Source organism: Anabrus simplex, chromosome 1, assembly GCF_040414725.1.
Source record: "Anabrus simplex isolate iqAnaSimp1 chromosome 1, ASM4041472v1, whole genome shotgun sequence".
Lineage (NCBI taxonomy): Eukaryota > Metazoa > Arthropoda > Insecta > Orthoptera > Tettigoniidae > Anabrus > Anabrus simplex.
In genome coordinates, this window is record NC_090265.1 from 163,677,760 (window position 1) to 163,690,700 (window position 12,941).

The 12,941-nt window shown below is 40.5% G+C and overlaps 1 protein-coding gene across 2 annotated transcripts in view; it reads left to right on the plus strand.

Annotated features, from left to right (window-relative positions):
- The window catches only part of LOC136885364 (uncharacterized), a 1,248,630-nt gene that overhangs the window by 133,464 nt on the left and 1,102,225 nt on the right, over positions 1-12,941 (plus strand). The gene's annotated exons all lie outside the window — the stretch shown is intronic.

Sequence of the window (12,941 nt, forward strand, 5' to 3'; positions counted from 1 at the left end):
ATGTTATGCTCCTTATTACAGTTAATCAACATAAAACAGCTGAGTAGAAACTGGAGGAGCAACTGTTGGTCGCTGGCCCCGATGTCACTTAAGCCATTTTGCATTCGATACCTCTGGCAGTCTTAGAGATAGGAAGGGGCAGCAGTGATGAAATACTGTTAAGTGTGACGAATATTTTGCTCCTCTCCTATATTATTTTTATCCGGCCCTTGTCTGAAATGTCAGCATAGTGGTCATCTTTTCATAGGGCCTTGGGTTCGATAATTTTTTAACTCGGTGCCTGAATGTTTGTGATATTTTTTATTGTCGTAATATTCATCTGAATTTACTCGTCCCACTGCCAACCACCAAAGAAACACGCAGTAATGAATACATCCCTCTTCAGAGGGCTGGTGTCAGGATGAAAATCTGGCCTTATAACTGGGCTTAATCCACATTAGTGCCAATTCCAGAAAATTGGTAAACAAAAGGCCAGGAATGTATTATTATTATTATTATTATTATTATTATTATTAATAATAATAATAATACTTTTGCATAAGAACCAGTATGTTATTCTCTTTTCATCAGGGGTGTAATGTCGCACTAACAGAAAATAGATGGGGCAAGGATAGGAAAAGTCACTTTAATTAATGTGCATTTGCCTGGTTTGAAAATGGGAAACCACGGAAATCTATCTTAAGTTCTCCTGACGGAGGTATTCGAAAGCAGCATCTCCCGAATACAAGCTCACAGCTACGTGACTCTAACTAAATGGCCAACTTGCTCCGTATATCTTATCCATAAACTTATGGAAACTGGTATAAAGGTACCGTAGCGAGGAACATTATTGGTAGAAATAGACGCGAAAAATTATTGAGGGAGGGCACTAAAAATGCACATATAAAGGTCAAGTTGAGAGAAGCATATAAAGGAAAAAATCGATGCGTAGTATGATCATATTAGCAATCCTCAATTAATGAAATTGTTGAATATCTTGAATCACTTCAACTAATTGGAACGCAGTTGAAATAAACGGCGATGGAACTCTTACTGTGCCTGCTGTGTTCGCTATCTCTAATGGAGATACTTCCTCTCGTATTAGTATCATTAAAACAAAGCTCTTCGAACCCCTCATCTAGTTCTGCAAACATTCTGTTTTTGTGTTTATCTGCCCCTAATGAGAGCAAAATCTCAAAAAATACCTTTATATTCAAAGTATCAAGACCTTTTCTGTAGCTTCAGACGATACTCTATATAAAACATCACCGCAAGATCATTGAGAAAACGCTGACATCAGTACAGTTTCATTTATATGAGAAAACTTTTCACTGTTGTCATGTCGGCTGTGTATCAGTCATACTTTCCGTATCACACATTCCAAAAAGCAAAGATAATAATTCTTCCTTCCTAAATAAGTGGACCTTTTAATCAGCCAGTATGGTGATTATTTTCGTATCTGTCTTCAAGGTTGTCTGTAAAGCCTAACCGGGGAGTGGTTTAGTGACCATTCACGATTTAGGAACTAACTACATAGGCCTACATGAGAGTGAGACATTATTTTTCCTATCACTGTTCTTGAGGTTGGGTCTAGGTGATAATCAGAACCAGTTAGTTAATTATTTTATTAGTAAATATGAACATGAAGTGAAACAACAAATGGCTAGGGAAAGAGGAAATCACTAACTACAGTCGAACCTCGATATCTCGAATCACCTCGGGAGCTGAAATTTATTTCGAGTTATCGAAATTTCGAGATATAGAGAATTCCCGCCTTTGAGGATTGTACATAATCGAATCACGTGTAATTAGGGCTTTATGCTGTTGTAAGTGTTATTTAACGATATAAAAACCACCTCGAAGTATTTTGACATTTTAATTACAACACTTATTATAGCAAATTGTTCTCTACATACAGTAGAGAAACATGTTTTTCACTCTCAAGCTTCTTTTCTTCCGCATAGTTTTCAACAACATTTATTACTCTAAAAACATTTTCATTTACACTCTACTGACCCTGTATGTAGGATCGAAGAATAGTCGGTGCACTTAACGCCTTGTTTAGTGACGATTCGGGAGAGCGTTCATTCAGTTCCAACTGCCTGTGGTCAACGCACCAGGGGTGGACAGGTAAGTTACCGAATATGTAGCACGTTAGGCTGGTTTCACACCAAACACGTCCAGTCACGTCAAGCCCGTCCAGTCACGTCTAGTCCGTCAACAGGAAAATCCAACACGGAAATCTCCCTTTGTTTTAGGCTACCACAGCTATATTTCATTCACACAGCCCAAGTCTCGGTCAAGTCAAAGTTAGACCAGTCCCGTCAAGTGGAAGGGGAACCAAACGGGGCTTGATTTTGATGCGTCCAGTCCAGTCCAGTCTCATTGTTTTAACAATACGTCACATTCTGAGCAATGTAGTTATTTAGGGTTTTTTCCTTCTTGCGTCTTGTGCATGAATCTGGAAAAGTGGATTTTCTTTTATACAAATTTCTTAAATACCTGTGCTTTGTAATTATGTTAATATCACTGTAATTATAATATTTATGTTAAAATAAAATCATTTGTATTGAAATTATTTTGTGCGATGTAATAAATACTAATTTGCATTACAAGTAGTAGTTGTGTTAACTTACCTTAAAAAAATTGCTAGCCGAAGCTCTGGTTGTATGGCCTTTCGGTAATTAGTGATTTGCTTTTCAACCTCTTTCGAACCAGGTCATAAAGCTTCACAAAACTTTCATATCTCATTCGGAAAAATATAAAATTTGAACGGATTGTTCACTAAGTCGGGAAACAAATGACAGAAAGCACCATAGATATTCCTTCTGAAATTAATCGAATGAACCCACAATCGCGATCTTGCTTTATTTTCGGCTAAGTATACGGCGCAAAACTATAAATTTAACTATCTCACCTTCCATTTCCAAGGCAGAAGGAAAACTGAATTCTATCCACACCTTGTCCTTTCTTCTGGGGATATGAAATAGAGAAATAAACACACGTGAAGAATGGAACAGACGGCAGGGAAATTGAAATTATTTCGAGGTACTGAAAATTTGAGTAATGGAGGTTCGAGAGGTTCGAGGTTCGACTGTACTGGGAAATCATGAAGGCCGCAATAAAATTCCTGCAACAAATTACATTCTGCACACAACACCATGCTCCATCGCACTAACACGCAGTTCCCTACATATAGCTGACACTGCCCATGCCAGTCGAAGGGCCTGCCTAACAAGGATTCCATATTATTATTATTATTATTATTATTATTATTATTATTATTATTATTATTATTATTATTATTATTATTATTCAACACAGAGCGAAGAAATACTTTGTATTCTTTTTTTAATCTTGAGTCGGTGACGTCCTTAGCCATGAAGCACTATGTTCCTTAGGTATTGGAGCCATCTTATTTGCTGTAGAATTTGTAGTTCTAAATGTTTTAAACCAATATCTAACTGTAGTTGCTGGTACCTATTGAGTTATTTTCCTCACTGTGTGAGAAAAATGTACTTGTCGAATACGTGCACAAATAATTTTTAAAATTTCTCAAATAGGTCCGAAGAAATCGATGAATAAGGAATGAAACAAACATGTTGGGATCATACATAAGTAAATGGTTGATCTAAATTAGATGCTTCATATCTTTAAATCAAGTTTTGTTGGGCTCAGAAGCATGGATAATTTGATTAATAAATTGATTGTAGTTCAGATAACAATTAGCTGAATGGAATAATATAATTAGCTATGTGTTTGTGGTCACGTACTACGGAGTGGTCGGAAACAACATGAACCGAGTATATGAGCGTTAGAGGGTTGGTCATACTGATAAATAATTAGATATCTCACGCCGTTGTCATTTCATCAGCTGCTGAAGTTGGCCAATCAGATCGCTTCGCGGGCGACTTCAAATGGGCTATGAGAGGCGGTGTTGCTAAATCTCCACGTGGCTTATGACGGGCTTGAGAGCGCCAATAGAAGAAATAAACTTCTCCAGGGGAGGGACTTGAACGAGGAGCTGCCTGCTGATAGGCTCGGCCCATAGCAAGCACGCTACGGTGGCATTGGCTGAAATCCACGGTGAGTTAGTGGTTAATGCTCATTTCTCGGCAAGGTTCTCAAGCCCGACCAAGCCACGTGCAGATTTAGCAACACCGCCTCGTTGGCATCTGATAAAATGAAAACGGTGCGAGATATCAACGTAACTTGTTTTTCAAATTATTTATCAGTACGACCAACGCTGTAACGCTAATATACTCGGTTCATGTGGTATCCGACCACCCTGTATAGATTGATTTAGAGGCAATGTAACAAGCAGATATCGGATTATATCAGAACAGATATAAATATACTTCTGTGAGAAACCATGGTAACCCACTTCTAAAATGGCTAAGAAGGATGTGTTAAAACAGGAATGATGTATAAGGATCAGGTTTTCAGTTTGTGCTAAATAATGAGAAAGACTATGAATGGTATGGATTTAGTCCTGAGTCCTGTTCATTGAGTATAACTATCTTCCTACTTTTCTGAGTTTATAATCAAGCTTTATATCCATTATCGAAAATTACGTTACATTATTATTATTATTATTATTATTATTATTATTATTATTATTATTATTATTATTATTATTATTATTATTATTATTATTATTATTATTATCTTTATTATTCTGCCTACTTTGTGTATGAAAAACTGACGAAAAGTTAATTAAATAAAAAAATTAAAGAAGAAGTGCATACTGTCAAATGTTTACTACATATTATTCAGATAGTTAAAATGATATAGAATCGTCGCCATAAGACCTATCTGTGTCGGTGCGACGTAAAGCCCATAGCAAAAAAAAAATGATATAGATAGTTTTATCTCATCATTATGACCATGTCTTCTCTTGCCTCAGGTTCTGTCACTTATTGATGTGCATTTCTTTTCGTGTCAGTTATTAACGCTTCAGCTAAGCACAGCCTTTGTGATGAAAGTTTCCAAGACACAATACTTCAGGAATATTATAAACTTGCAGCTCTCGGCCTCCCATTCTATTCTTCCATTCTTCTTATAGGTTTCCAATACTTATCAGGGATGATACAGAGCTTCTGAGAGAGAGCAATATATATATATATACACACACTGTACAGTATATCTGGTTGAATAAGGTGTATAGAAGCATACAAAGAACAAGCGAACTGTATGTAGAAAGGAAAGGAAGCCGGTAGAATTATAAAGAAGAGAAAGATGTTTGGCTCATGGTGGGGTTGCACGTAAATTTCTCTGTGTAAGACACTGCACACAAACTACATGACGCAATTTGAAAGTTAGCTTATTTCTGCAAATCTGAGGAGCTCTGAAGAAAGTACGAGAGGGAGAGAGACAGAGAGAGAGAGAGATTGCTTTGTGAGGAGTAACGTGATGTGAGGAAGGTCACGGGAAAATTACACCTTGCTTCTGAGCAAGGATTTTAGGCACACGTTCCTTGTCTGTGTGATGTAAAGCTGCAGCATCCTTACCGCACTGGAGTCCCAACCAGCCCCGGAGATATACAATATACACACATTCTGTACTGGCACAAAGGAAATTACATTTGCTCATGATTAAGAACGTGGTGTTCCAGCACTCCCTGCACATTGTGCATATCAAGTTTAAGTACGGGGGTTGGGTAGTTCCGACCTCAGGGTTATGTAAGAGGTAGGCTTGCAGGAGACATTGTGATAATGAGAATACCAAACGGATGAAGTTTAATTGGTTGAACATTTTTTAATGATTGTTATATGGATAAACTGGGCTCAGGTTGTGTGCTGTCGCCATTTAATGCTCGGACAGAGGCCGTAAATGAGGATGCTTTTTTTTTTATTGATTTCATTGCTGAGAATTCCTCGTAAAAAATTTGCTTCACAATGCACCGACACAGATAGGTCTTATGGCAATGATGGGAAAGGAAAGGGCTAGGAGTGAGAAGGAAGCGACCGTGGCCTTAACTGAGGTGGTGTGAAATTGGAAAATCACAGAAAACCTTTTTCAGGCCTGCCGACAGTGGGGATTCCTCATTTTCGTCCTGAACGTAATTTCATTGCAAATACTTGTTAGCTTCCTCATCATTAGCCTTCCATACCTCAATATATTTTCAATTCTGGCATCTGCATTCTCTTGAGAGCTGCTTCTTTTACTTCCGCAGTAAATACGACGTATGTTCTTGTTATTAAATTCATGTTCACCTCCGTAGTGTAACAGTTAACTCTATCAGCTGTCATCCTCGGAGGCGCGGATTCGATCCCCAGTAGGCCTACTTCCAGAAATTTAATATTAGCAAGAAGGCTGTTTTGTGGTTTAAAAAGTACAATGCCGTTCACTTCCATTAGGAGCATACCGGATAAAGCTGCTCCATCTCGGAACGAGGACAAGAATTAACGTTAAATTCATAGAAGCTAACCTTTAAAAATGAGAAAAGCAATGGGAAACTAAATCCTTGCTGTTTGTACCAAGTATGCATCATTTTTTTTTGCTAGGGGCCTTACGTCGTACCGACACAGATAGGTCTTATGGCGACGATGGGATAGGAAAGGCCTAGGAGTTGGAAGGAAGCGGCCGTGGCAGCCCCAGCATTTGCCTGGTGTGAAAATGGGAAACCACGGAAAATCATCTTCAGGGCTGCCGATAGTGGGATTCGAACCTACTATCTCCCGGATGCAAGCTCACAGCCGCGCGCCTATACGCGCACGGCCAACTCGCCCGGTAGTACGCATCATTAATGTGCCACCATTGGCTTTGAGGTCTCCGTATAACTGCATAACCATAACATTTCCTCATGCTATTTTGAGGATCCAACAACCATCTGGGATGAAAATAGAGAACCTTTGAAGATTTCGGTAAGTTGTTAACTTCTGTTTCATAAATTAACTTTCAACGTTCTTGATTTCCTTCATGTATACCGTACAATTTCTCATAAACAACTTCAGTTTACTTCTACAGATAATTATATCATCCGGCAGTCTGGCTGTGAAATGCTCTTTAACAAAATATCTTGGACCATAACCTGAAGAAAAACGGCTTATGAACTTTCCTGTGACACGCGATTCAGAATACCGACGTTATAATCACCTGTCACTTGTGAAGCTGTAGTCCTTTTTAGCTGTCCTCGACCTACTTTATCTAGTCTGTCTTTACGCTACGTTCGAAGAGTGCCTCAATCCTGAATGTTTTTTGATATATCAATCCGTTTAGAAATGCTTTTATAACTCTCTTGGCCTTGAAAATTATTCATATTTGCAGTATGAAGAACGCTTGTATTTCCGATTCGCGTATCGATAAACATGTTCCATTCAGTCACCGTTATGTATTTTTACTTGCCCGTGGCACACTCAGTACTGCCGGAACACAGACTGGGGATATGTAGAAACCTCCGTTAAGTGGCGCCTTGCGTCATTCATCTGTTTTTACGTTCCATTCGGTAGATATTACTTGTTTGGTCAGTCATTACCGCTAGCGAGTGAGCACGCTGACGTTTGCTGACATCTATAACTCAGGCAAAGGAGCAGCATTAGCGAAATTTAGTAATCGTCAACGGGCTGGGGATGTAGAAGGCAGATCGCATGCTATTGTGCTGCTGATACTTTTTTTTTTTGCCAGGGGCTTTACGTTGCACCGACACAGATAGGTCTTATGGCGACGATGGGATAGGAAAGGCCTAGGAGTTGGAAGGAAGCGGCCGTGGCCTTAATTATGGTACAGCCCCAGCATTTGCCTGGTGTGAAAATGGGAAACGACGGAAAACCATTTTGCAGGGCTGCCGATAGTGGGATTCGAACCTACTATCTCCCGGATGCAAGCTCACAGCCGCGCGCCTCTACGCGCACGGCCAACTCGCCCGGTTCTGCTGATACTAAGATTATAATTTTTGTGAATATACGACTTCATGCAGACACACGCTACAGTAATTTGTTAACGTGTGGCATTTGAAGTAGTGCATCTGGCGTGCGTCAAAATCTCCATCCGCGTATCGATTGACTCATTAGCTATGTCAGTCAAGCTACCGTCAAACTCGCTGACTGCCTCATCCATAATGTTAGTTTCCCCGTCATTTTGATGACTGTTTTCCTACCAACAATTATCCAAATTCTTTCAAACTCGTCCATTAATACGACAGGGCACTAGTAGGAATTTCTTTCTATACTTCATAATGCCCCAAATAAACGATGACGTACACTTTAATTATAACCGCGGTGCATCCGGGAGATAGTAGGTTCGAATCCCACTATCGGCAGCCCTGAAGATGGTTTTCCGTGGTTTCCCATTTTCACACCAGGCAAATGCTGGGGCTGTACCTTAATTAAGGCCACGGCCGCTTCCTTCCAACTCCTAGGCCTTTCCTATCCCATCGTCGCTATAAGACCTATCTGTGTCGGTGCGACGTAAAGCCCCTAGCAAAAAAAAATAAAATTCACCGCTGAGTTCTGTCTTTTTCATGCTTGGGCCACGAGTACATGGAGTTAAGATTGACTTCCGTCCTTAAATGCTTTTTCATTCATCCCAGCAACGTTATACACTTCTTTGTCTCTTTTACAATCAATCTTTGGCTTTTCACGGCTTTAGAGACCTTTTTTCTTTCTTTATCTACAAAATATTAAAATATTTTTTATGATATTTCTGCTCTAAGAACGGATCACTTCATGTAATTGCTTCAGTGGTGACTTCATTTTACGAAGAACTACACTTCTGCTAACCAGCACAGAAGTAATACAAAACTCATATCTCATAGATATTCACTGCATATGAATAACGGCAATACTACTGGTAAAACATATCCCAATTATTCCACGAATTCGAGAATATGCCGCTCACGCTGAGTAACAGATTGATTCAGTCTGTTTTTGCGGAGTAACTCCTCTCGACGCCCCCTCTAGGAACAATATGACAATGACGTCGGTGGATTGGCTTCGGAGTAGAACCAGAAAAACAATGTATCCCCCGAGTTGCCTGAGGCATTGCTATGGTCGTTCACTTCATTTTAATTTCTTCCTTTCCCATCAGGGCCCTCTTCCATTGCTCAGAACAAAAAGGAGGAGGAAGAGAAGCGCCAGTTACCTCCTACAAGGTTGGGGAAGAAGTTTTCTCTGCATCATCCGGGATCAAAGGATCTCCAACTAAACCTGGTAAAAAAAACCCCTGTCATAACTCCTCCTGAGAGCACGAAAAAGGTCTTGATGCCCTGTTGCTCGATCCCTTTCTAGGGAATGTAGTTCTCCTAGGAAGAACGACTTCCGTGTGCTTCTCTGCTGAAGAAAATTTGGTGATGATGATGCTTGTTGTTTAAAGAGGCCTGACAGCTAATCATAGGCCCAAGAGAGTATGGAGCAGAACCCATAGCATACGTAGTTGGCGACCATGGCAACAACAACGTCGTGAGTCAGAGACTGTTGGCGGCCTATTTTTAGTCTTGTTTTCAACGCCATCTGATCGATCTGAATAATCTTTGTACAACGAATCTGACTACATTCCTTCGGCAAGTGGTTTTGTCCCCCATCACTCGAAACAAATATTGGAATTATACCTTTCGAAATCTCAGATTCAACAATCTACAATTTTAGAAAATACCATTATAACCATACCAAAAGGAAAACATTGGCATAATATCGGTACGTTATTTTACGACATGTCTAATGTTTCAGTTTTTCACACTGCATTCATAAACCTTGAAATTAATGGAAGCGGATTTCATTATTCTTTTATAGTCTCTGACAATAATAGTTTTTATTACCAATAATAATAATAATAATAATAATAATAATAATAATAATAATAATAATAATAATAATAATAATAATACCTCAATGCTAACATCTATAACTCAGGCAAAGGAGCAGCATTAGATAATTTTAGTAAACGTTAACAGGCTGGGAATGCAGAAGGCAGATCGCTTCCAGCAGGTCGCTCGCTCGCTAGCGGTAATGACTGACCAAACAAGTAATATCTACCGAGAAAAAAAGCAAAGTCATTTCCATACAGGCCATGAAGGCCCTTGGAAGGGTGGAAGGTAAAGGCTTCCACTACCCGCAACCTCGGCACTTGATGGGGTAGAGTGGTTAGCTCTACGCCCGGCCGCCTTTGTCCCCAGGAATCAACCTGGTACTCATTTTTGGTGTAGGCTGAGTGAACCTCAGAGCCATGTGCACCTCCGGAAGTGGAAATCTCGTTTCATAAATTTTACGACTTCCTGACGGGGATTCGAGCCCACGTCCTTCCGGGCGAACCGAGCACGCCATTACTACCTCGGCCAGGCAGCCCCTAATATCTGCCGAATGGAACGTAAAAACAGATGAATGACGCAAGGCGCCACTTTACGGAGGTTTGTACATATCCCAGGTCTGTTTTTCGGCAATACTGAGTGTGCCACGGACAGCTTTTTTTTTTTTTTGCTAGGGGCTTTACGTCGCACCGATACAGATAGGTCTTATGGCGACGATGGGATAGGAAAGGCCTAGGAGGTGGAAGGAAGCGGCCGTGGCCTTAATGAAGGTACAGCCCCAGCATTTGCCTGGTGAGAAAATGGGAAACTACGGAAAACCATTTTCAGGGCTGCCGATAGTGGGATTCGAACCTACTATCTCCCGGATGCAAGCTCACAGCCGCGCGCCTCTACGCGCACGGCCCACTCGCCCGGTCCACGTGCAAGTGAAATTACTTAACGGTAACTGAATGGAGCATGATTATCGATACCCGACTTTCCGCAGGTTATTGGAGTCGACGCTTAATGTGGATTTGGCTCTGTTTTACGGCCGGATGCCTTTCCTGACGCCAAATCTACGAAGAAGGTTGTATTCACTATCTTGTGTTTCTGTTGTGATTGGTAGTGTGGATGAAGAAAGAAATGACCCACATCCATCTCCGAACCTGAAGAAGTAAGCATATGCTGTTAATATGCCTGCCCTGGAATCGAGCCCTGGGCTCTTCGAACGAAAGTCCATTACGCTTACCATTCAGCCAAGGAACAGTAAAATTGATGTATATATAGAATATAAAGGAGAAAATTCCATTATACAAGTTTAATTAATAGGAAATTGTCTATAGGTGATTGTAATTATGTTATGATTATATAACGTTGTTATAATATTTTAATTAAGGAATAGTAGAATACTACAGAGCGTGTACTAAATTCCACTCCCTTGATATGGTTCTTTATTAACGGCGTGTTGCAATCTCTGGAGTAAACACCAGGATCTCTTGTTGTTTTGCAGGTCACAGCTGGCAAGCAGAATGTGTCTTAATCGAGATCAAGACAGCTCAGTTCAAGTGCAGGGGAGAACATATGTTTTCTTTGACCATCACGTTTTCCAGTTCTACCTAACTAATTTATTGCTGCCTCCAGCATGGTTTCCCTAATCGCGGTTGGTCATTAATACAGCTCTTGCGGGGCGTATCGCCGTCTGGGGGGCCGTTAGGGCCAGAAGGCTCGTCCTACAGCTCCGGGAGGAGTAGAACAAGTTGAGCTACACAGGTCAACTTCATCTCTTCCTAATTGTTAGAGTTGCTGCATATCAGATGTCCCTCCAATAAATGCTAGGCATTCCATTCTGCAAAAAGTAGCAAACATGGAGGTTTTCATTCTGAATTCTTGTGGAAAATTGTTTATAAGGGAGGATTTTTACACCCTCTGTCACAAAGTTAAGGGAATCCAACATGGTGGTGAAACAACACGTATGTTGCTTCGAGCGCCCAACTTCCGATGTCTTGATCTTGATTAAGACATAATTATCATGCTTGTCGGTGGAATTCGATAGACTTAATAAGTGTTTTCTTCTAAAGTACTGGAAATAAATATCTTCCTTACTGTTCTGTCAATGGAGATATCATCAGCTTCAGATATTTGTTTCTGTGGCTATGTACGCATCTCCTTCTCCTAAATGTATGGTTTACTCCTTCCTCAGGAAAGAAATGGTTTGCTCAAAAGCAAATGCAGGAATCACACATCGCCATAATTTCCGATCCATACTATCCTCTCAGGGAATCACTAATTGAGTAAGGTGTGTTACATATAGGGATCGCTTCTAAGTCTGGAATTGATTCAGGTGATCTGGGTCAAACTCATTTTTTTAATCTCATTCCAGTCAGAATTGCATTGATCGGTTAGACCACCGAGGTAAGAGCGCTGTTATTTCTACCTTTCATTAAACCATAATTTCTTGAGAAATGCAGTTGTTTGCTTATTAGTCATAAAGTACACTTCATGCCCATAGCCTTCAAAACACAGCAAATAGTCAGCCGATCAATATATAAATATCCTTCCCTCCATCTATCCTTCTAGTAAATACAAATGTATGTGTTTCATTGTTGGGATCTGGAGTGAGGTCAGCGTATTAATTCCGCCAAAAGGGTTGTGGACTGGCCACGGTCCACAATACCTGCACAAAGAATAAATTATATACTCATAAAAAATCGCACACCATGAAGGAGCCATCGTAGGGGTATGCAAGTGAGCGCAGGCACAGGAAATGGTAGTATAAACAGAACATCAAAATATCGTACCGCACCAAGTATTTATTTCAGGAAAACAAGCACTTGCAGGTTGCACTTCGTACTGTGTGGTGGTGTAGGACCACCTGCAGCATGAAGAAACGCGGTGATACGTTCGGACATGGAGTTCTATACTTGTCTGACGATCTCCTGAATAAAATCCTCTCATAGCTGGAGAAACTGACCTTCCAAATTTGCCTTAATTACCGTTGGCCGAAGTTGCCATCCAATCTGGTCCCTAACGTTCTCGTCGGATGAGAGGTCTGGATAGCTTGTTGGGCAAGGTAGCATGTTGACATCACGAATGAAAGCCGAAGATACCCGTACTATGGGAGGCCTGAAGTTATCCTGCTGGGAAATGGGGTTGCTAAGGGGAACGCACACGGACGCAGGGTTCCTTCAATCATCACGAATGGATAACGGGAATCGTACGTTAATGACACCCCACAGGGTGG